Here is a 20,931-nt window from a genome sequence, read left to right on the forward strand (position 1 = left end):
CCTCTAACCTTTGATAGTAAGCTTTTCTGTAGTCTGCCTGTTGATGTATTTTCCGTTTGAACTGTGCACAACATGAAGAGACGGAACACTGGCGGCTTGTCACAATGCCCCCCGATGACATCACAATAGCGCTGCTGCCTAGAAAACAAGCTGCGCAGAAGAAGTTGTTCTTTGGGTGGGAGGGTGGGCTAGTGGAAGGAGGGGGCAATCTCTTTTTTTCCCGGGTGGTAGGGGGATGACAGGAGAAGGGAAGCGGGTGGTGAGAAAGGTACAGAGGGCAGGGTTTGGGGGCTGGGAAGGAAAGGGAAAAGATTAGGGTTTGGGGATGATGAAAGGGCTTTCTACGGGTAAGGATGGCAAAGGGTGGCAGTGACGGAAAGTCAGGCAACCTGTCCTGTCCGTCTTTTTGTATCGTGAATTGGAAAGACTGCAAGGGGGAGGGGAGTTGCTTGCGCCCTAAAGGAGGAGTTATTCAGATTCATTGCAGTGGGCGGCGGCTGCAAAACGCACCATTCTTCTTGTTTTTGCTCTGCAAAGCAGCCTTTTCAAGGGTTGGCTTGGGTGACAAAATGTCTTGTGTAGGCGTGGGTTTGTCTCCCTCTCGCTCTCTCTCCCTAAGATGTGTCCGGCATAGGCCAGGGTGCCACTCGAGGCCCAAACCAATTCTGGTTATCGCTTCTCGGCCTTTTGGCTAAGATCAAGTGTAGTATCTGTTCTTATCAGTTTAATATCTGATACGTCCCCTATCTGGGGACCATATATTAAATGGATTTTTAGAACAGGGAGATGGAAAAAGAGCTTGCTCTGTCCACTCCACGCATTGACCTGGTATTGCAGTACCTCCAGGAACGGTGCACCCCTTCTTAACCCAGTTTCCAAAAGCAGAACTCAATTCACCTGATTCATATTAGCCCGATTTAATGAATTGGAAGAAAGCATACGTCTTCATATGCACCTCAATTTGGCCCATTCACTTTTCACACTTCCTCCTTTTGTTTTTTATCTTTCACACTTTTGACTTTCTTTATTCATCCAAATAGCAAACTCATCACCACTCAACCTGACCAACTCGGCTATGTCCCCGTGCTGCAGTTCTCTGTCTTATCTAGATCATTTGCAATTGAATGGAATAGATCCCTTTTGGACAAAGTGGATTCACCTGCTGCTGCAGTGACCACAGGTGTGATAAGATCTAGAATTGGCATCTGGTGCGATCTCTCCGCTTCCACTCCAAAGAAAGTTACCTGTTTATTCCTATCATGCATTGGTTTTTGGGGTTTTCTTTGAGTAATGATGATCTCTTTAGTAGTCTGTTGGCGCCCTCTCCTGGAGGAATAGTTTGCTTGCTCTTGGACATTCTAAAAGAGAGGTCATGATAGACATTGAGCTTCTGAGCTCAATTGGGGACAGTCATGGGTGATGAATGTTTGCAACCTACTGCGAAGCCTCATACCGCAATATAAGGAACGTCAAATACTAAGAAAGGGCGGCCTATGAAAGAATTACTACTTTCAATAAGTACACTTAAACGGCTAATTGGGAATAGAAAAACTGTAAAAAGCCCTCTGAGAAAGCCCCCCTCTAACCTTTGATAGTAAGCTTTTCTGTAGTCTGCCTGTTGATGTATTTTCCGTTTGAACTGTGCACAACATGAAGAGACGGAACACTGGCGGCTTGTCACAATGCCCCCCGATGACATCACAATAGCGCTGCTGCCTAGAAAACAAGCTGCGCAGAAGAAGTTGTTCTTTGGGTGGGAGGGTGGGCTAGTGGAAGGAGGGGGCAATCTCTTTTTTTCCCGGGTGGTAGGGGGATGACAGGAGAAGGGAAGCGGGTGGTGAGAAAGGTACAGAGGGCAGGGTTTGGGGGCTGGGAAGGAAAGGGAAAAGATTAGGGTTTGGGGATGATGAAAGGGCTTTCTACGGGTAAGGATGGCAAAGGGTGGCAGTGACGGAAAGTCAGGCAACCTGTCCTGTCCGTCTTTTTGTATCGTGAATTGGAAAGACTGCAAGGGGGAGGGGAGTTGCTTGCGCCCTAAAGGAGGAGTTATTCAGATTCATTGCAGTGGGCGGCGGCTGCAAAACGCACCATTCTTCTTGTTTTTGCTCTGCAAAGCAGCCTTTTCAAGGGTTGGCTTGGGTGACAAAATGTCTTGTGTAGGCGTGGGTTTGTCTCCCTCTCGCTCTCTCTCCCTAAGATGTGTCCGGCATAGGCCAGGGTGCCACTCGAGGCCCAAACCAATTCTGGTTATCGCTTCTCGGCCTTTTGGCTAAGATCAAGTGTAGTATCTGTTCTTATCAGTTTAATATCTGATACGTCCCCTATCTGGGGACCATATATTAAATGGATTTTTAGAACAGGGAGATGGAAAAAGAGCTTGCTCTGTCCACTCCACGCATTGACCTGGTATTGCAGTACCTCCAGGAACGGTGCACCCCTTCTTAACCCAGTTTCCAAAAGCAGAACTCAATTCACCTGATTCATATTAGCCCGATTTAATGAATTGGAAGAAAGCATACGTCTTCATATGCACCTCAATTTGGCCCATTCACTTTTCACACTTCCTCCTTTTGTTTTTTATCTTTCACACTTTTGACTTTCTTTATTCATCCAAATAGCAAACTCATCACCACTCAACCTGACCAACTCGGCTATGTCCCCGTGCTGCAGTTCTCTGTCTTATCTAGATCATTTGCAATTGAATGGAATAGATCCCTTTTGGACAAAGTGGATTCACCTGCTGCTGCAGTGACCACAGGTGTGATAAGATCTAGAATTGGCATCTGGTGCGATCTCTCCGCTTCCACTCCAAAGAAAGTTACCTGTTTATTCCTATCATGCATTGGTTTTTGGGGTTTTCTTTGAGTAATGATGATCTCTTTAGTAGTCTGTTGGCGCCCTCTCCTGGAGGAATAGTTTGCTTGCTCTTGGACATTCTAAAAGAGAGGTCATGATAGACATTGAGCTTCTGAGCTCAATTGGGGACAGTCATGGGTGATGAATGTTTGCAACCTACTGCGAAGCCTCATACCGCAATATAAGGAACGTCAAATACTAAGAAAGGGCGGCCTATGAAAGAATTACTACTTTCAATAAGTACACTTAAACGGCTAATTGGGAATAGAAAAACTGTAAAAAGCCCTCTGAGAAAGCCCCCCTCTAACCTTTGATAGTAAGCTTTTCTGTAGTCTGCCTGTTGATGTATTTTCCGTTTGAACTGTGCACAACATGAAGAGACGGAACACTGGCGGCTTGTCACAATGCCCCCCGATGACATCACAATAGCGCTGCTGCCTAGAAAACAAGCTGCGCAGAAGAAGTTGTTCTTTGGGTGGGAGGGTGGGCTAGTGGAAGGAGGGGGCAATCTCTTTTTTTCCCGGGTGGTAGGGGGATGACAGGAGAAGGGAAGCGGGTGGTGAGAAAGGTACAGAGGGCAGGGTTTGGGGGCTGGGAAGGAAAGGGAAAAGATTAGGGTTTGGGGATGATGAAAGGGCTTTCTACGGGTAAGGATGGCAAAGGGTGGCAGTGACGGAAAGTCAGGCAACCTGTCCTGTCCGTCTTTTTGTATCGTGAATTGGAAAGACTGCAAGGGGGAGGGGAGTTGCTTGCGCCCTAAAGGAGGAGTTATTCAGATTCATTGCAGTGGGCGGCGGCTGCAAAACGCACCATTCTTCTTGTTTTTGCTCTGCAAAGCAGCCTTTTCAAGGGTTGGCTTGGGTGACAAAATGTCTTGTGTAGGCGTGGGTTTGTCTCCCTCTCGCTCTCTCTCCCTAAGATGTGTCCGGCATAGGCCAGGGTGCCACTCGAGGCCCAAACCAATTCTGGTTATCGCTTCTCGGCCTTTTGGCTAAGATCAAGTGTAGTATCTGTTCTTATCAGTTTAATATCTGATACGTCCCCTATCTGGGGACCATATATTAAATGGATTTTTAGAACAGGGAGATGGAAAAAGAGCTTGCTCTGTCCACTCCACGCATTGACCTGGTATTGCAGTACCTCCAGGAACGGTGCACCCCTTCTTAACCCAGTTTCCAAAAGCAGAACTCAATTCACCTGATTCATATTAGCCCGATTTAATGAATTGGAAGAAAGCATACGTCTTCATATGCACCTCAATTTGGCCCATTCACTTTTCACACTTCCTCCTTTTGTTTTTTATCTTTCACACTTTTGACTTTCTTTATTCATCCAAATAGCAAACTCATCACCACTCAACCTGACCAACTCGGCTATGTCCCCGTGCTGCAGTTCTCTGTCTTATCTAGATCATTTGCAATTGAATGGAATAGATCCCTTTTGGACAAAGTGGATTCACCTGCTGCTGCAGTGACCACAGGTGTGATAAGATCTAGAATTGGCATCTGGTGCGATCTCTCCGCTTCCACTCCAAAGAAAGTTACCTGTTTATTCCTATCATGCATTGGTTTTTGGGGTTTTCTTTGAGTAATGATGATCTCTTTAGTAGTCTGTTGGCGCCCTCTCCTGGAGGAATAGTTTGCTTGCTCTTGGACATTCTAAAAGAGAGGTCATGATAGACATTGAGCTTCTGAGCTCAATTGGGGACAGTCATGGGTGATGAATGTTTGCAACCTACTGCGAAGCCTCATACCGCAATATAAGGAACGTCAAATACTAAGAAAGGGCGGCCTATGAAAGAATTACTACTTTCAATAAGTACACTTAAACGGCTAATTGGGAATAGAAAAACTGTAAAAAGCCCTCTGAGAAAGCCCCCCTCTAACCTTTGATAGTAAGCTTTTCTGTAGTCTGCCTGTTGATGTATTTTCCGTTTGAACTGTGCACAACATGAAGAGACGGAACACTGGCGGCTTGTCACAATGCCCCCCGATGACATCACAATAGCGCTGCTGCCTAGAAAACAAGCTGCGCAGAAGAAGTTGTTCTTTGGGTGGGAGGGTGGGCTAGTGGAAGGAGGGGGCAATCTCTTTTTTTCCCGGGTGGTAGGGGGATGACAGGAGAAGGGAAGCGGGTGGTGAGAAAGGTACAGAGGGCAGGGTTTGGGGGCTGGGAAGGAAAGGGAAAAGATTAGGGTTTGGGGATGATGAAAGGGCTTTCTACGGGTAAGGATGGCAAAGGGTGGCAGTGACGGAAAGTCAGGCAACCTGTCCTGTCCGTCTTTTTGTATCGTGAATTGGAAAGACTGCAAGGGGGAGGGGAGTTGCTTGCGCCCTAAAGGAGGAGTTATTCAGATTCATTGCAGTGGGCGGCGGCTGCAAAACGCACCATTCTTCTTGTTTTTGCTCTGCAAAGCAGCCTTTTCAAGGGTTGGCTTGGGTGACAAAATGTCTTGTGTAGGCGTGGGTTTGTCTCCCTCTCGCTCTCTCTCCCTAAGATGTGTCCGGCATAGGCCAGGGTGCCACTCGAGGCCCAAACCAATTCTGGTTATCGCTTCTCGGCCTTTTGGCTAAGATCAAGTGTAGTATCTGTTCTTATCAGTTTAATATCTGATACGTCCCCTATCTGGGGACCATATATTAAATGGATTTTTAGAACAGGGAGATGGAAAAAGAGCTTGCTCTGTCCACTCCACGCATTGACCTGGTATTGCAGTACCTCCAGGAACGGTGCACCCCTTCTTAACCCAGTTTCCAAAAGCAGAACTCAATTCACCTGATTCATATTAGCCCGATTTAATGAATTGGAAGAAAGCATACGTCTTCATATGCACCTCAATTTGGCCCATTCACTTTTCACACTTCCTCCTTTTGTTTTTTATCTTTCACACTTTTGACTTTCTTTATTCATCCAAATAGCAAACTCATCACCACTCAACCTGACCAACTCGGCTATGTCCCCGTGCTGCAGTTCTCTGTCTTATCTAGATCATTTGCAATTGAATGGAATAGATCCCTTTTGGACAAAGTGGATTCACCTGCTGCTGCAGTGACCACAGGTGTGATAAGATCTAGAATTGGCATCTGGTGCGATCTCTCCGCTTCCACTCCAAAGAAAGTTACCTGTTTATTCCTATCATGCATTGGTTTTTGGGGTTTTCTTTGAGTAATGATGATCTCTTTAGTAGTCTGTTGGCGCCCTCTCCTGGAGGAATAGTTTGCTTGCTCTTGGACATTCTAAAAGAGAGGTCATGATAGACATTGAGCTTCTGAGCTCAATTGGGGACAGTCATGGGTGATGAATGTTTGCAACCTACTGCGAAGCCTCATACCGCAATATAAGGAACGTCAAATACTAAGAAAGGGCGGCCTATGAAAGAATTACTACTTTCAATAAGTACACTTAAACGGCTAATTGGGAATAGAAAAACTGTAAAAAGCCCTCTGAGAAAGCCCCCCTCTAACCTTTGATAGTAAGCTTTTCTGTAGTCTGCCTGTTGATGTATTTTCCGTTTGAACTGTGCACAACATGAAGAGACGGAACACTGGCGGCTTGTCACAATGCCCCCCGATGACATCACAATAGCGCTGCTGCCTAGAAAACAAGCTGCGCAGAAGAAGTTGTTCTTTGGGTGGGAGGGTGGGCTAGTGGAAGGAGGGGGCAATCTCTTTTTTTCCCGGGTGGTAGGGGGATGACAGGAGAAGGGAAGCGGGTGGTGAGAAAGGTACAGAGGGCAGGGTTTGGGGGCTGGGAAGGAAAGGGAAAAGATTAGGGTTTGGGGATGATGAAAGGGCTTTCTACGGGTAAGGATGGCAAAGGGTGGCAGTGACGGAAAGTCAGGCAACCTGTCCTGTCCGTCTTTTTGTATCGTGAATTGGAAAGACTGCAAGGGGGAGGGGAGTTGCTTGCGCCCTAAAGGAGGAGTTATTCAGATTCATTGCAGTGGGCGGCGGCTGCAAAACGCACCATTCTTCTTGTTTTTGCTCTGCAAAGCAGCCTTTTCAAGGGTTGGCTTGGGTGACAAAATGTCTTGTGTAGGCGTGGGTTTGTCTCCCTCTCGCTCTCTCTCCCTAAGATGTGTCCGGCATAGGCCAGGGTGCCACTCGAGGCCCAAACCAATTCTGGTTATCGCTTCTCGGCCTTTTGGCTAAGATCAAGTGTAGTATCTGTTCTTATCAGTTTAATATCTGATACGTCCCCTATCTGGGGACCATATATTAAATGGATTTTTAGAACAGGGAGATGGAAAAAGAGCTTGCTCTGTCCACTCCACGCATTGACCTGGTATTGCAGTACCTCCAGGAACGGTGCACCCCTTCTTAACCCAGTTTCCAAAAGCAGAACTCAATTCACCTGATTCATATTAGCCCGATTTAATGAATTGGAAGAAAGCATACGTCTTCATATGCACCTCAATTTGGCCCATTCACTTTTCACACTTCCTCCTTTTGTTTTTTATCTTTCACACTTTTGACTTTCTTTATTCATCCAAATAGCAAACTCATCACCACTCAACCTGACCAACTCGGCTATGTCCCCGTGCTGCAGTTCTCTGTCTTATCTAGATCATTTGCAATTGAATGGAATAGATCCCTTTTGGACAAAGTGGATTCACCTGCTGCTGCAGTGACCACAGGTGTGATAAGATCTAGAATTGGCATCTGGTGCGATCTCTCCGCTTCCACTCCAAAGAAAGTTACCTGTTTATTCCTATCATGCATTGGTTTTTGGGGTTTTCTTTGAGTAATGATGATCTCTTTAGTAGTCTGTTGGCGCCCTCTCCTGGAGGAATAGTTTGCTTGCTCTTGGACATTCTAAAAGAGAGGTCATGATAGACATTGAGCTTCTGAGCTCAATTGGGGACAGTCATGGGTGATGAATGTTTGCAACCTACTGCGAAGCCTCATACCGCAATATAAGGAACGTCAAATACTAAGAAAGGGCGGCCTATGAAAGAATTACTACTTTCAATAAGTACACTTAAACGGCTAATTGGGAATAGAAAAACTGTAAAAAGCCCTCTGAGAAAGCCCCCCTCTAACCTTTGATAGTAAGCTTTTCTGTAGTCTGCCTGTTGATGTATTTTCCGTTTGAACTGTGCACAACATGAAGAGACGGAACACTGGCGGCTTGTCACAATGCCCCCCGATGACATCACAATAGCGCTGCTGCCTAGAAAACAAGCTGCGCAGAAGAAGTTGTTCTTTGGGTGGGAGGGTGGGCTAGTGGAAGGAGGGGGCAATCTCTTTTTTTCCCGGGTGGTAGGGGGATGACAGGAGAAGGGAAGCGGGTGGTGAGAAAGGTACAGAGGGCAGGGTTTGGGGGCTGGGAAGGAAAGGGAAAAGATTAGGGTTTGGGGATGATGAAAGGGCTTTCTACGGGTAAGGATGGCAAAGGGTGGCAGTGACGGAAAGTCAGGCAACCTGTCCTGTCCGTCTTTTTGTATCGTGAATTGGAAAGACTGCAAGGGGGAGGGGAGTTGCTTGCGCCCTAAAGGAGGAGTTATTCAGATTCATTGCAGTGGGCGGCGGCTGCAAAACGCACCATTCTTCTTGTTTTTGCTCTGCAAAGCAGCCTTTTCAAGGGTTGGCTTGGGTGACAAAATGTCTTGTGTAGGCGTGGGTTTGTCTCCCTCTCGCTCTCTCTCCCTAAGATGTGTCCGGCATAGGCCAGGGTGCCACTCGAGGCCCAAACCAATTCTGGTTATCGCTTCTCGGCCTTTTGGCTAAGATCAAGTGTAGTATCTGTTCTTATCAGTTTAATATCTGATACGTCCCCTATCTGGGGACCATATATTAAATGGATTTTTAGAACAGGGAGATGGAAAAAGAGCTTGCTCTGTCCACTCCACGCATTGACCTGGTATTGCAGTACCTCCAGGAACGGTGCACCCCTTCTTAACCCAGTTTCCAAAAGCAGAACTCAATTCACCTGATTCATATTAGCCCGATTTAATGAATTGGAAGAAAGCATACGTCTTCATATGCACCTCAATTTGGCCCATTCACTTTTCACACTTCCTCCTTTTGTTTTTTATCTTTCACACTTTTGACTTTCTTTATTCATCCAAATAGCAAACTCATCACCACTCAACCTGACCAACTCGGCTATGTCCCCGTGCTGCAGTTCTCTGTCTTATCTAGATCATTTGCAATTGAATGGAATAGATCCCTTTTGGACAAAGTGGATTCACCTGCTGCTGCAGTGACCACAGGTGTGATAAGATCTAGAATTGGCATCTGGTGCGATCTCTCCGCTTCCACTCCAAAGAAAGTTACCTGTTTATTCCTATCATGCATTGGTTTTTGGGGTTTTCTTTGAGTAATGATGATCTCTTTAGTAGTCTGTTGGCGCCCTCTCCTGGAGGAATAGTTTGCTTGCTCTTGGACATTCTAAAAGAGAGGTCATGATAGACATTGAGCTTCTGAGCTCAATTGGGGACAGTCATGGGTGATGAATGTTTGCAACCTACTGCGAAGCCTCATACCGCAATATAAGGAACGTCAAATACTAAGAAAGGGCGGCCTATGAAAGAATTACTACTTTCAATAAGTACACTTAAACGGCTAATTGGGAATAGAAAAACTGTAAAAAGCCCTCTGAGAAAGCCCCCCTCTAACCTTTGATAGTAAGCTTTTCTGTAGTCTGCCTGTTGATGTATTTTCCGTTTGAACTGTGCACAACATGAAGAGACGGAACACTGGCGGCTTGTCACAATGCCCCCCGATGACATCACAATAGCGCTGCTGCCTAGAAAACAAGCTGCGCAGAAGAAGTTGTTCTTTGGGTGGGAGGGTGGGCTAGTGGAAGGAGGGGGCAATCTCTTTTTTTCCCGGGTGGTAGGGGGATGACAGGAGAAGGGAAGCGGGTGGTGAGAAAGGTACAGAGGGCAGGGTTTGGGGGCTGGGAAGGAAAGGGAAAAGATTAGGGTTTGGGGATGATGAAAGGGCTTTCTACGGGTAAGGATGGCAAAGGGTGGCAGTGACGGAAAGTCAGGCAACCTGTCCTGTCCGTCTTTTTGTATCGTGAATTGGAAAGACTGCAAGGGGGAGGGGAGTTGCTTGCGCCCTAAAGGAGGAGTTATTCAGATTCATTGCAGTGGGCGGCGGCTGCAAAACGCACCATTCTTCTTGTTTTTGCTCTGCAAAGCAGCCTTTTCAAGGGTTGGCTTGGGTGACAAAATGTCTTGTGTAGGCGTGGGTTTGTCTCCCTCTCGCTCTCTCTCCCTAAGATGTGTCCGGCATAGGCCAGGGTGCCACTCGAGGCCCAAACCAATTCTGGTTATCGCTTCTCGGCCTTTTGGCTAAGATCAAGTGTAGTATCTGTTCTTATCAGTTTAATATCTGATACGTCCCCTATCTGGGGACCATATATTAAATGGATTTTTAGAACAGGGAGATGGAAAAAGAGCTTGCTCTGTCCACTCCACGCATTGACCTGGTATTGCAGTACCTCCAGGAACGGTGCACCCCTTCTTAACCCAGTTTCCAAAAGCAGAACTCAATTCACCTGATTCATATTAGCCCGATTTAATGAATTGGAAGAAAGCATACGTCTTCATATGCACCTCAATTTGGCCCATTCACTTTTCACACTTCCTCCTTTTGTTTTTTATCTTTCACACTTTTGACTTTCTTTATTCATCCAAATAGCAAACTCATCACCACTCAACCTGACCAACTCGGCTATGTCCCCGTGCTGCAGTTCTCTGTCTTATCTAGATCATTTGCAATTGAATGGAATAGATCCCTTTTGGACAAAGTGGATTCACCTGCTGCTGCAGTGACCACAGGTGTGATAAGATCTAGAATTGGCATCTGGTGCGATCTCTCCGCTTCCACTCCAAAGAAAGTTACCTGTTTATTCCTATCATGCATTGGTTTTTGGGGTTTTCTTTGAGTAATGATGATCTCTTTAGTAGTCTGTTGGCGCCCTCTCCTGGAGGAATAGTTTGCTTGCTCTTGGACATTCTAAAAGAGAGGTCATGATAGACATTGAGCTTCTGAGCTCAATTGGGGACAGTCATGGGTGATGAATGTTTGCAACCTACTGCGAAGCCTCATACCGCAATATAAGGAACGTCAAATACTAAGAAAGGGCGGCCTATGAAAGAATTACTACTTTCAATAAGTACACTTAAACGGCTAATTGGGAATAGAAAAACTGTAAAAAGCCCTCTGAGAAAGCCCCCCTCTAACCTTTGATAGTAAGCTTTTCTGTAGTCTGCCTGTTGATGTATTTTCCGTTTGAACTGTGCACAACATGAAGAGACGGAACACTGGCGGCTTGTCACAATGCCCCCCGATGACATCACAATAGCGCTGCTGCCTAGAAAACAAGCTGCGCAGAAGAAGTTGTTCTTTGGGTGGGAGGGTGGGCTAGTGGAAGGAGGGGGCAATCTCTTTTTTTCCCGGGTGGTAGGGGGATGACAGGAGAAGGGAAGCGGGTGGTGAGAAAGGTACAGAGGGCAGGGTTTGGGGGCTGGGAAGGAAAGGGAAAAGATTAGGGTTTGGGGATGATGAAAGGGCTTTCTACGGGTAAGGATGGCAAAGGGTGGCAGTGACGGAAAGTCAGGCAACCTGTCCTGTCCGTCTTTTTGTATCGTGAATTGGAAAGACTGCAAGGGGGAGGGGAGTTGCTTGCGCCCTAAAGGAGGAGTTATTCAGATTCATTGCAGTGGGCGGCGGCTGCAAAACGCACCATTCTTCTTGTTTTTGCTCTGCAAAGCAGCCTTTTCAAGGGTTGGCTTGGGTGACAAAATGTCTTGTGTAGGCGTGGGTTTGTCTCCCTCTCGCTCTCTCTCCCTAAGATGTGTCCGGCATAGGCCAGGGTGCCACTCGAGGCCCAAACCAATTCTGGTTATCGCTTCTCGGCCTTTTGGCTAAGATCAAGTGTAGTATCTGTTCTTATCAGTTTAATATCTGATACGTCCCCTATCTGGGGACCATATATTAAATGGATTTTTAGAACAGGGAGATGGAAAAAGAGCTTGCTCTGTCCACTCCACGCATTGACCTGGTATTGCAGTACCTCCAGGAACGGTGCACCCCTTCTTAACCCAGTTTCCAAAAGCAGAACTCAATTCACCTGATTCATATTAGCCCGATTTAATGAATTGGAAGAAAGCATACGTCTTCATATGCACCTCAATTTGGCCCATTCACTTTTCACACTTCCTCCTTTTGTTTTTTATCTTTCACACTTTTGACTTTCTTTATTCATCCAAATAGCAAACTCATCACCACTCAACCTGACCAACTCGGCTATGTCCCCGTGCTGCAGTTCTCTGTCTTATCTAGATCATTTGCAATTGAATGGAATAGATCCCTTTTGGACAAAGTGGATTCACCTGCTGCTGCAGTGACCACAGGTGTGATAAGATCTAGAATTGGCATCTGGTGCGATCTCTCCGCTTCCACTCCAAAGAAAGTTACCTGTTTATTCCTATCATGCATTGGTTTTTGGGGTTTTCTTTGAGTAATGATGATCTCTTTAGTAGTCTGTTGGCGCCCTCTCCTGGAGGAATAGTTTGCTTGCTCTTGGACATTCTAAAAGAGAGGTCATGATAGACATTGAGCTTCTGAGCTCAATTGGGGACAGTCATGGGTGATGAATGTTTGCAACCTACTGCGAAGCCTCATACCGCAATATAAGGAACGTCAAATACTAAGAAAGGGCGGCCTATGAAAGAATTACTACTTTCAATAAGTACACTTAAACGGCTAATTGGGAATAGAAAAACTGTAAAAAGCCCTCTGAGAAAGCCCCCCTCTAACCTTTGATAGTAAGCTTTTCTGTAGTCTGCCTGTTGATGTATTTTCCGTTTGAACTGTGCACAACATGAAGAGACGGAACACTGGCGGCTTGTCACAATGCCCCCCGATGACATCACAATAGCGCTGCTGCCTAGAAAACAAGCTGCGCAGAAGAAGTTGTTCTTTGGGTGGGAGGGTGGGCTAGTGGAAGGAGGGGGCAATCTCTTTTTTTCCCGGGTGGTAGGGGGATGACAGGAGAAGGGAAGCGGGTGGTGAGAAAGGTACAGAGGGCAGGGTTTGGGGGCTGGGAAGGAAAGGGAAAAGATTAGGGTTTGGGGATGATGAAAGGGCTTTCTACGGGTAAGGATGGCAAAGGGTGGCAGTGACGGAAAGTCAGGCAACCTGTCCTGTCCGTCTTTTTGTATCGTGAATTGGAAAGACTGCAAGGGGGAGGGGAGTTGCTTGCGCCCTAAAGGAGGAGTTATTCAGATTCATTGCAGTGGGCGGCGGCTGCAAAACGCACCATTCTTCTTGTTTTTGCTCTGCAAAGCAGCCTTTTCAAGGGTTGGCTTGGGTGACAAAATGTCTTGTGTAGGCGTGGGTTTGTCTCCCTCTCGCTCTCTCTCCCTAAGATGTGTCCGGCATAGGCCAGGGTGCCACTCGAGGCCCAAACCAATTCTGGTTATCGCTTCTCGGCCTTTTGGCTAAGATCAAGTGTAGTATCTGTTCTTATCAGTTTAATATCTGATACGTCCCCTATCTGGGGACCATATATTAAATGGATTTTTAGAACAGGGAGATGGAAAAAGAGCTTGCTCTGTCCACTCCACGCATTGACCTGGTATTGCAGTACCTCCAGGAACGGTGCACCCCTTCTTAACCCAGTTTCCAAAAGCAGAACTCAATTCACCTGATTCATATTAGCCCGATTTAATGAATTGGAAGAAAGCATACGTCTTCATATGCACCTCAATTTGGCCCATTCACTTTTCACACTTCCTCCTTTTGTTTTTTATCTTTCACACTTTTGACTTTCTTTATTCATCCAAATAGCAAACTCATCACCACTCAACCTGACCAACTCGGCTATGTCCCCGTGCTGCAGTTCTCTGTCTTATCTAGATCATTTGCAATTGAATGGAATAGATCCCTTTTGGACAAAGTGGATTCACCTGCTGCTGCAGTGACCACAGGTGTGATAAGATCTAGAATTGGCATCTGGTGCGATCTCTCCGCTTCCACTCCAAAGAAAGTTACCTGTTTATTCCTATCATGCATTGGTTTTTGGGGTTTGTTTTGAGTAATGATGATCTCTTTAGTAGTCTGTTGGCGCCCTCTCCTGGAGGAATAGTTTGCTTGCTCTTGGACATTCTAAAAGAGAGGTCATGATAGACATTGAGCTTCTGAGCTCAATTGGGGACAGTCATGGGTGATGAATGTTTGCAACCTACTGCGAAGCCTCATACCGCAATATAAGGAACGTCAAATACTAAGAAAGGGCGGCCTATGAAAGAATTACTACTTTCAATAAGTACACTTAAACGGCTAATTGGGAATAGAAAAACTGTAAAAAGCCCTCTGAGAAAGCCCCCCTCTAACCTTTGATAGTAAGCTTTTCTGTAGTCTGCCTGTTGATGTATTTTCCGTTTGAACTGTGCACAACATGAAGAGACGGAACACTGGCGGCTTGTCACAATGCCCCCCGATGACATCACAATAGCGCTGCTGCCTAGAAAACAAGCTGCGCAGAAGAAGTTGTTCTTTGGGTGGGAGGGTGGGCTAGTGGAAGGAGGGGGCAATCTCTTTTTTTCCCGGGTGGTAGGGGGATGACAGGAGAAGGGAAGCGGGTGGTGAGAAAGGTACAGAGGGCAGGGTTTGGGGGCTGGGAAGGAAAGGGAAAAGATTAGGGTTTGGGGATGATGAAAGGGCTTTCTACGGGTAAGGATGGCAAAGGGTGGCAGTGACGGAAAGTCAGGCAACCTGTCCTGTCCGTCTTTTTGTATCGTGAATTGGAAAGACTGCAAGGGGGAGGGGAGTTGCTTGCGCCCTAAAGGAGGAGTTATTCAGATTCATTGCAGTGGGCGGCGGCTGCAAAACGCACCATTCTTCTTGTTTTTGCTCTGCAAAGCAGCCTTTTCAAGGGTTGGCTTGGGTGACAAAATGTCTTGTGTAGGCGTGGGTTTGTCTCCCTCTCGCTCTCTCTCCCTAAGATGTGTCCGGCATAGGCCAGGGTGCCACTCGAGGCCCAAACCAATTCTGGTTATCGCTTCTCGGCCTTTTGGCTAAGATCAAGTGTAGTATCTGTTCTTATCAGTTTAATATCTGATACGTCCCCTATCTGGGGACCATATATTAAATGGATTTTTAGAACAGGGAGATGGAAAAAGAGCTTGCTCTGTCCACTCCACGCATTGACCTGGTATTGCAGTACCTCCAGGAACGGTGCACCCCTTCTTAACCCAGTTTCCAAAAGCAGAACTCAATTCACCTGATTCATATTAGCCCGATTTAATGAATTGGAAGAAAGCATACGTCTTCATATGCACCTCAATTTGGCCCATTCACTTTTCACACTTCCTCCTTTTGTTTTTTATCTTTCACACTTTTGACTTTCTTTATTCATCCAAATAGCAAACTCATCACCACTCAACCTGACCAACTCGGCTATGTCCCCGTGCTGCAGTTCTCTGTCTTATCTAGATCATTTGCAATTGAATGGAATAGATCCCTTTTGGACAAAGTGGATTCACCTGCTGCTGCAGTGACCACAGGTGTGATAAGATCTAGAATTGGCATCTGGTGCGATCTCTCCGCTTCCACTCCAAAGAAAGTTACCTGTTTATTCCTATCATGCATTGGTTTTTGGGGTTTTCTTTGAGTAATGATGATCTCTTTAGTAGTCTGTTGGCGCCCTCTCCTGGAGGAATAGTTTGCTTGCTCTTGGACATTCTAAAAGAGAGGTCATGATAGACATTGAGCTTCTGAGCTCAATTGGGGACAGTCATGGGTGATGAATGTTTGCAACCTACTGCGAAGCCTCATACCGCAATATAAGGAACGTCAAATACTAAGAAAGGGCGGCCTATGAAAGAATTACTACTTTCAATAAGTACACTTAAACGGCTAATTGGGAATAGAAAAACTGTAAAAAGCCCTCTGAGAAAGCCCCCCTCTAACCTTTGATAGTAAGCTTTTCTGTAGTCTGCCTGTTGATGTATTTTCCGTTTGAACTGTGCACAACATGAAGAGACGGAACACTGGCGGCTTGTCACAATGCCCCCCGATGACATCACAATAGCGCTGCTGCCTAGAAAACAAGCTGCGCAGAAGAAGTTGTTCTTTGGGTGGGAGGGTGGGCTAGTGGAAGGAGGGGGCAATCTCTTTTTTTCCCGGGTGGTAGGGGGATGACAGGAGAAGGGAAGCGGGTGGTGAGAAAGGTACAGAGGGCAGGGTTTGGGGGCTGGGAAGGAAAGGGAAAAGATTAGGGTTTGGGGATGATGAAAGGGCTTTCTACGGGTAAGGATGGCAAAGGGTGGCAGTGACGGAAAGTCAGGCAACCTGTCCTGTCCGTCTTTTTGTATCGTGAATTGGAAAGACTGCAAGGGGGAGGGGAGTTGCTTGCGCCCTAAAGGAGGAGTTATTCAGATTCATTGCAGTGGGCGGCGGCTGCAAAACGCACCATTCTTCTTGTTTTTGCTCTGCAAAGCAGCCTTTTCAAGGGTTGGCTTGGGTGACAAAATGTCTTGTGTAGGCGTGGGTTTGTCTCCCTCTCGCTCTCTCTCCCTAAGATGTGTCCGGCATAGGCCAGGGTGCCACTCGAGGCCCAAACCAATTCTGGTTATCGCTTCTCGGCCTTTTGGCTAAGATCAAGTGTAGTATCTGTTCTTATCAGTTTAATATCTGATACGTCCCCTATCTGGGGACCATATATTAAATGGATTTTTAGAACAGGGAGATGGAAAAAGAGCTTGCTCTGTCCACTCCACGCATTGACCTGGTATTGCAGTACCTCCAGGAACGGTGCACCCCTTCTTAACCCAGTTTCCAAAAGCAGAACTCAATTCACCTGATTCATATTAGCCCGATTTAATGAATTGGAAGAAAGCATACGTCTTCATATGCACCTCAATTTGGCCCATTCACTTTTCACACTTCCTCCTTTTGTTTTTTATCTTTCACACTTTTGACTTTCTTTATTCATCCAAATAGCAAACTCATCACCACTCAACCTGACCAACTCGGCTATGTCCCCGTGCTGCAGTTCTCTGTCTTATCTAGATCATTTGCAATTGAATGGAATAGATCCCTTTTGGACAAAGTGGATTCACCTGCTGCTGCAGTGACCACAGGTGTGATAAGATCTAGAATTGGCATCTGGTGCGATCTCTCCGCTTCCACTCCAAAGAAAGTTACCTGTTTATTCCTATCATGCATTGGTTTTTGGGGTTTTCTTTGAGTAATGATGATCTCTTTAGTAGTCTGTTGGCGCCCTCTCCTGGAGGAATAGTTTGCTTGCTCTTGGACATTCTAAAAGAGAGGTCATGATAGACATTGAGCTTCTGAGCTCAATTGGGGACAGTCATGGGTGATGAATGTTTGCAACCTACTGCGAAGCCTCATACCGCAATATAAGGAACGTCAAATACTAAGAAAGGGCGGCCTATGAAAGAATTACTACTTTCAATAAGTACACTTAAACGGCTAATTGGGAATAGAAAAACTGTAAAAAGCCCTCTGAGAAAGCCCCCCTCTAACCTTTGATAGTAAGCTTTTCTGTAGTCTGCCTGTTGATGTATTTTCCGTTTGAACTGTGCACAACATGAAGAGACGGAACACTGGCGGCTTGTCACAATGCCCCCCGATGACATCACAATAGCGCTGCTGCCTAGAAAACAAGCTGCGCAGAAGAAGTTGTTCTTTGGGTGGGAGGGTGGGCTAGTGGAAGGAGGGGGCAATCTCTTTTTTTCCCGGGTGGTAGGGGGATGACAGGAGAAGGGAAGCGGGTGGTGAGAAAGGTACAGAGGGCAGGGTTTGGGGGCTGGGAAGGAAAGGGAAAAGATTAGGGTTTGGGGATGATGAAAGGGCTTTCTACGGGTAAGGATGGCAAAGGGTGGCAGTGACGGAAAGTCAGGCAACCTGTCCTGTCCGTCTTTTTGTATCGTGAATTGGAAAGACTGCAAGGGGGAGGGGAGTTGCTTGCGCCCTAAAGGAGGAGTTATTCAGATTCATTGCAGTGGGCGGCGGCTGCAAAACGCACCATTCTTCTTGTTTTTGCTCTGCAAAGCAGCCTTTTCAAGGGTTGGCTTGGGTGACAAAATGTCTTGTGTAGGCGTGGGTTTGTCTCCCTCTCGCTCTCTCTCCCTAAGATGTGTCCGGCATAGGCCAGGGTGCCACTCGAGGCCCAAACCAATTCTGGTTATCGCTTCTCGGCCTTTTGGCTAAGATCAAGTGTAGTATCTGTTCTTATCAGTTTAATATCTGATACGTCCCCTATCTGGGGACCATATATTAAATGGATTTTTAGAACAGGGAGATGGAAAAAGAGCTTGCTCTGTCCACTCCACGCATTGACCTGGTATTGCAGTACCTCCAGGAACGGTGCACCCCTTCTTAACCCAGTTTCCAAAAGCAGAACTCAATTCACCTGATTCATATTAGCCCGATTTAATGAATTGGAAGAAAGCATACGTCTTCATATGCACCTCAATTTGGCCCATTCACTTTTCACACTTCCTCCTTTTGTTTTTTATCTTTCACACTTTTGACTTTCTTTATTCATCCAAATAGCAAACTCATCACCACTCAACCTGACCAACTCGGCTATGTCCCCGTGCTGCAGTTCTCTGTCTTATCTAGATCATTTGCAATTGAATGGAATAGATCCCTTTTGGACAAAGTGGATTCACCTGCTGCTGCAGTGACCACAGGTGTGATAAGATCTAGAATTGGCATCTGGTGCGATCTCTCCGCTTCCACTCCAAAGAAAGTTACCTGTTTATTCCTATCATGCATTGGTTTTTGGGGTTTTCTTTGAGTAATGATGATCTCTTTAGTAGTCTGTTGGCGCCCTCTCCTGGAGGAATAGTTTGCTTGCTCTTGGACATTCTAAAAGAGAGGTCATGATAGACATTGAGCTTCTGAGCTCAATTGGGGACAGTCATGGGTGATGAATGTTTGCAACCTACTGCGAAGCCTCATACCGCAATATAAGGAACGTCAAATACTAAGAAAGGGCGGCCTATGAAAGAATTACTACTTTCAATAAGTACACTTAAACGGCTAATTGGGAATAGAAAAACTGTAAAAAGCCCTCTGAGAAAGCCCCCCTCTAACCTTTGATAGTAAGCTTTTCTGTAGTCTGCCTGTTGATGTATTTTCCGTTTGAACTGTGCACAACATGAAGAGACGGAACACTGGCGGCTTGTCACAATGCCCCCCGATGACATCACAATAGCGCTGCTGCCTAGAAAACAAGCTGCGCAGAAGAAGTTGTTCTTTGGGTGGGAGGGTGGGCTAGTGGAAGGAGGGGGCAATCTCTTTTTTTCCCGGGTGGTAGGGGGATGACAGGAGAAGGGAAGCGGGTGGTGAGAAAGGTACAGAGGGCAGGGTTTGGGGGCTGGGAAGGAAAGGGAAAAGATTAGGGTTTGGGGATGATGAAAGGGCTTTCTACGGGTAAGGATGGCAAAGGGTGGCAGTGACGGAGAGTCAGGCAACCTGTCCTGTCCGTCTTTTTGTATCGTGAATTGGAAAGACTGCAAGGGGGAGGGGAGTTGCTTGCGCCCTAAAGGAGGAGTTATTCAGATTCATTGCAGTGGGCGGCGGCTGCAAAACGCACCATTCTTCTTGTTTTTGCTCTGCAAAGCAGCCTTTTCAAGGGTTGGCTTGGGTGACAAAATGTCTTGTGTAGGCGTGGGTTTGTCTCCCTCTCGCTCTCTCTCCCTAAGATGTGTCCGGCATAGGCCAGGGTGCCACTCGAGGCCCAAACCAATTCTGGTTATCGCTTCTCGGCCTTTTGGCTAAGATCAAGTGTAGTATCTGTTCTTATCAGTTTAATATCTGATACGTCCCCTATCTGGGGACCATATATTAAATGGATTTTTAGAACAGGGAGATGGAAAAAGAGCTTGCTCTGTCCACTCCACGCATTGACCTGGTATTGCAGTACCTCCAGGAACGGTGCACCCCTTCTTAACCCAGTTTCCAAAAGCAGAACTCAATTCACCTGATTCATATTAGCCCGATTTAATGAATTGGAAGAAAGCATACGTCTTCATATGCACCTCAATTTGGCCCATTCACTTTTCACACTTCCTCCTTTTGTTTTTTATCTTTCACACTTTTGACTTTCTTTATTCATCCAAATAGCAAACTCATCACCACTCAACCTGACCAACTCGGCTATGTCCCCGTGCTGCAGTTCTCTGTCTTATCTAGATCATTTGCAATTGAATGGAATAGATCCCTTTTGGACAAAGTGGATTCACCTGCTGCTGCAGTGACCACAGGTGTGATAAGATCTAGAATTGGCATCTGGTGCGATCTCTCCGCTTCCACTCCAAAGAAAGTTACCTGTTTATTCCTATCATGCATTGGTTTTTGGGGTTTTCTTTGAGTAATGATGATCTCTTTAGTAGTCTGTTGGCGCCCTCTCCTGGAGGAATAGTTTGCTTGCTCTTGGACATTCTAAAAGAGAGGTCATGATAGACATTGAGCTTCTGAGCTCAATTGGGGACAGTCATGGGTGATGAATGTTTGCAACCTACTGCGAAGCCTCATACCGCAATATAAGGAACGTCAAATACTAAGAAAGGGCGGCCTATGAAAGAATTACTACTTTCAATAAGTACACTTAAACGGCTAATTGGGAATAGAAAAACTGTAAAAAGCCCTCTGAGAAAGCCCCCCTCTAACCTTTGATAGTAAGCTTTTCTGTAGTCTGCCTGTTGATGTATTTTCCGTTTGAACTGTGCACAACATGAAGAGACGGAACACTGGCGGCTTGTCACAATGCCCCCCGATGACATCACAATAGCGCTGCTGCCTAGAAAACAAGCTGCGCAGAAGAAGTTGTTCTTTGGGTGGGAGGGTGGGCTAGTGGAAGGAGGGGGCAATCTCTTTTTTTCCCGGGTGGTAGGGGGATGACAGGAGAAGGGAAGCGGGTGGTGAGAAAGGTACAGAGGGCAGGGTTTGGGGGCTGGGAAGGAAAGGGAAAAGATTAGGGTTTGGGGATGATGAAAGGGCTTTCTACGGGTAAGGATGGCAAAGGGTGGCAGTGACGGAGAGTCAGGCAACCTGTCCTGTCCGTCTTTTTGTATCGTGA

At 46.4% G+C, this 20,931-nt stretch overlaps 13 non-coding genes across 13 annotated transcripts; all 13 read left to right on the forward strand.

The window, feature by feature from the left end:
* Nucleotides 1-671: 671 nt before the first annotated feature.
* LOC142264625 (U2 spliceosomal RNA) lies at nt 672-862 on the forward strand. The gene has a single exon (XR_012731092.1). It is a non-coding gene; the product is annotated as a U2 spliceosomal RNA (small nuclear RNA).
* Nucleotides 863-2,249: 1,387 nt separating this feature from the next.
* On the forward strand, nt 2,250-2,440 carry LOC142264701 (U2 spliceosomal RNA). The gene has a single exon (XR_012731155.1). It is a non-coding gene; the product is annotated as a U2 spliceosomal RNA (small nuclear RNA).
* Nucleotides 2,441-3,827: 1,387 nt separating this feature from the next.
* Nucleotides 3,828-4,018, forward strand: LOC142264713 (U2 spliceosomal RNA). The gene has a single exon (XR_012731166.1). It is a non-coding gene; the product is annotated as a U2 spliceosomal RNA (small nuclear RNA).
* Nucleotides 4,019-5,405: 1,387 nt separating this feature from the next.
* Nucleotides 5,406-5,596, forward strand: LOC142264725 (U2 spliceosomal RNA). Its single transcript, XR_012731177.1, has one exon. It is a non-coding gene; the product is annotated as a U2 spliceosomal RNA (small nuclear RNA).
* Nucleotides 5,597-6,983: 1,387 nt separating this feature from the next.
* Nucleotides 6,984-7,174, forward strand: LOC142264737 (U2 spliceosomal RNA). The gene has a single exon (XR_012731188.1). It is a non-coding gene; the product is annotated as a U2 spliceosomal RNA (small nuclear RNA).
* Nucleotides 7,175-8,561: 1,387 nt separating this feature from the next.
* LOC142264631 (U2 spliceosomal RNA) lies at nt 8,562-8,752 on the forward strand. Its single transcript, XR_012731098.1, has one exon. It is a non-coding gene; the product is annotated as a U2 spliceosomal RNA (small nuclear RNA).
* Nucleotides 8,753-10,139: 1,387 nt separating this feature from the next.
* Nucleotides 10,140-10,330, forward strand: LOC142264644 (U2 spliceosomal RNA). The gene has a single exon (XR_012731109.1). It is a non-coding gene; the product is annotated as a U2 spliceosomal RNA (small nuclear RNA).
* Nucleotides 10,331-11,717: 1,387 nt separating this feature from the next.
* LOC142264657 (U2 spliceosomal RNA) lies at nt 11,718-11,908 on the forward strand. Its single transcript, XR_012731120.1, has one exon. It is a non-coding gene; the product is annotated as a U2 spliceosomal RNA (small nuclear RNA).
* Nucleotides 11,909-13,295: 1,387 nt separating this feature from the next.
* Nucleotides 13,296-13,486, forward strand: LOC142264669 (U2 spliceosomal RNA). Its single transcript, XR_012731131.1, has one exon. It is a non-coding gene; the product is annotated as a U2 spliceosomal RNA (small nuclear RNA).
* Nucleotides 13,487-14,873: 1,387 nt separating this feature from the next.
* Nucleotides 14,874-15,064, forward strand: LOC142264681 (U2 spliceosomal RNA). The gene has a single exon (XR_012731142.1). It is a non-coding gene; the product is annotated as a U2 spliceosomal RNA (small nuclear RNA).
* Nucleotides 15,065-16,451: 1,387 nt separating this feature from the next.
* On the forward strand, nt 16,452-16,642 carry LOC142264693 (U2 spliceosomal RNA). Its single transcript, XR_012731150.1, has one exon. It is a non-coding gene; the product is annotated as a U2 spliceosomal RNA (small nuclear RNA).
* A 1,387-nt stretch (nt 16,643-18,029) lies between these two features.
* LOC142264696 (U2 spliceosomal RNA) lies at nt 18,030-18,220 on the forward strand. The gene has a single exon (XR_012731151.1). It is a non-coding gene; the product is annotated as a U2 spliceosomal RNA (small nuclear RNA).
* A 1,387-nt stretch (nt 18,221-19,607) lies between these two features.
* Nucleotides 19,608-19,798, forward strand: LOC142264697 (U2 spliceosomal RNA). Its single transcript, XR_012731152.1, has one exon. It is a non-coding gene; the product is annotated as a U2 spliceosomal RNA (small nuclear RNA).
* The last annotated feature ends 1,133 nt before the right edge of the window (nt 19,799-20,931 follow it).

The sequence above is a fragment of the Anomaloglossus baeobatrachus genome, unplaced genomic scaffold, assembly GCF_048569485.1.
Source record: "Anomaloglossus baeobatrachus isolate aAnoBae1 unplaced genomic scaffold, aAnoBae1.hap1 Scaffold_2681, whole genome shotgun sequence".
Taxonomy (NCBI): Eukaryota; Metazoa; Chordata; class Amphibia; order Anura; family Aromobatidae; genus Anomaloglossus; species Anomaloglossus baeobatrachus.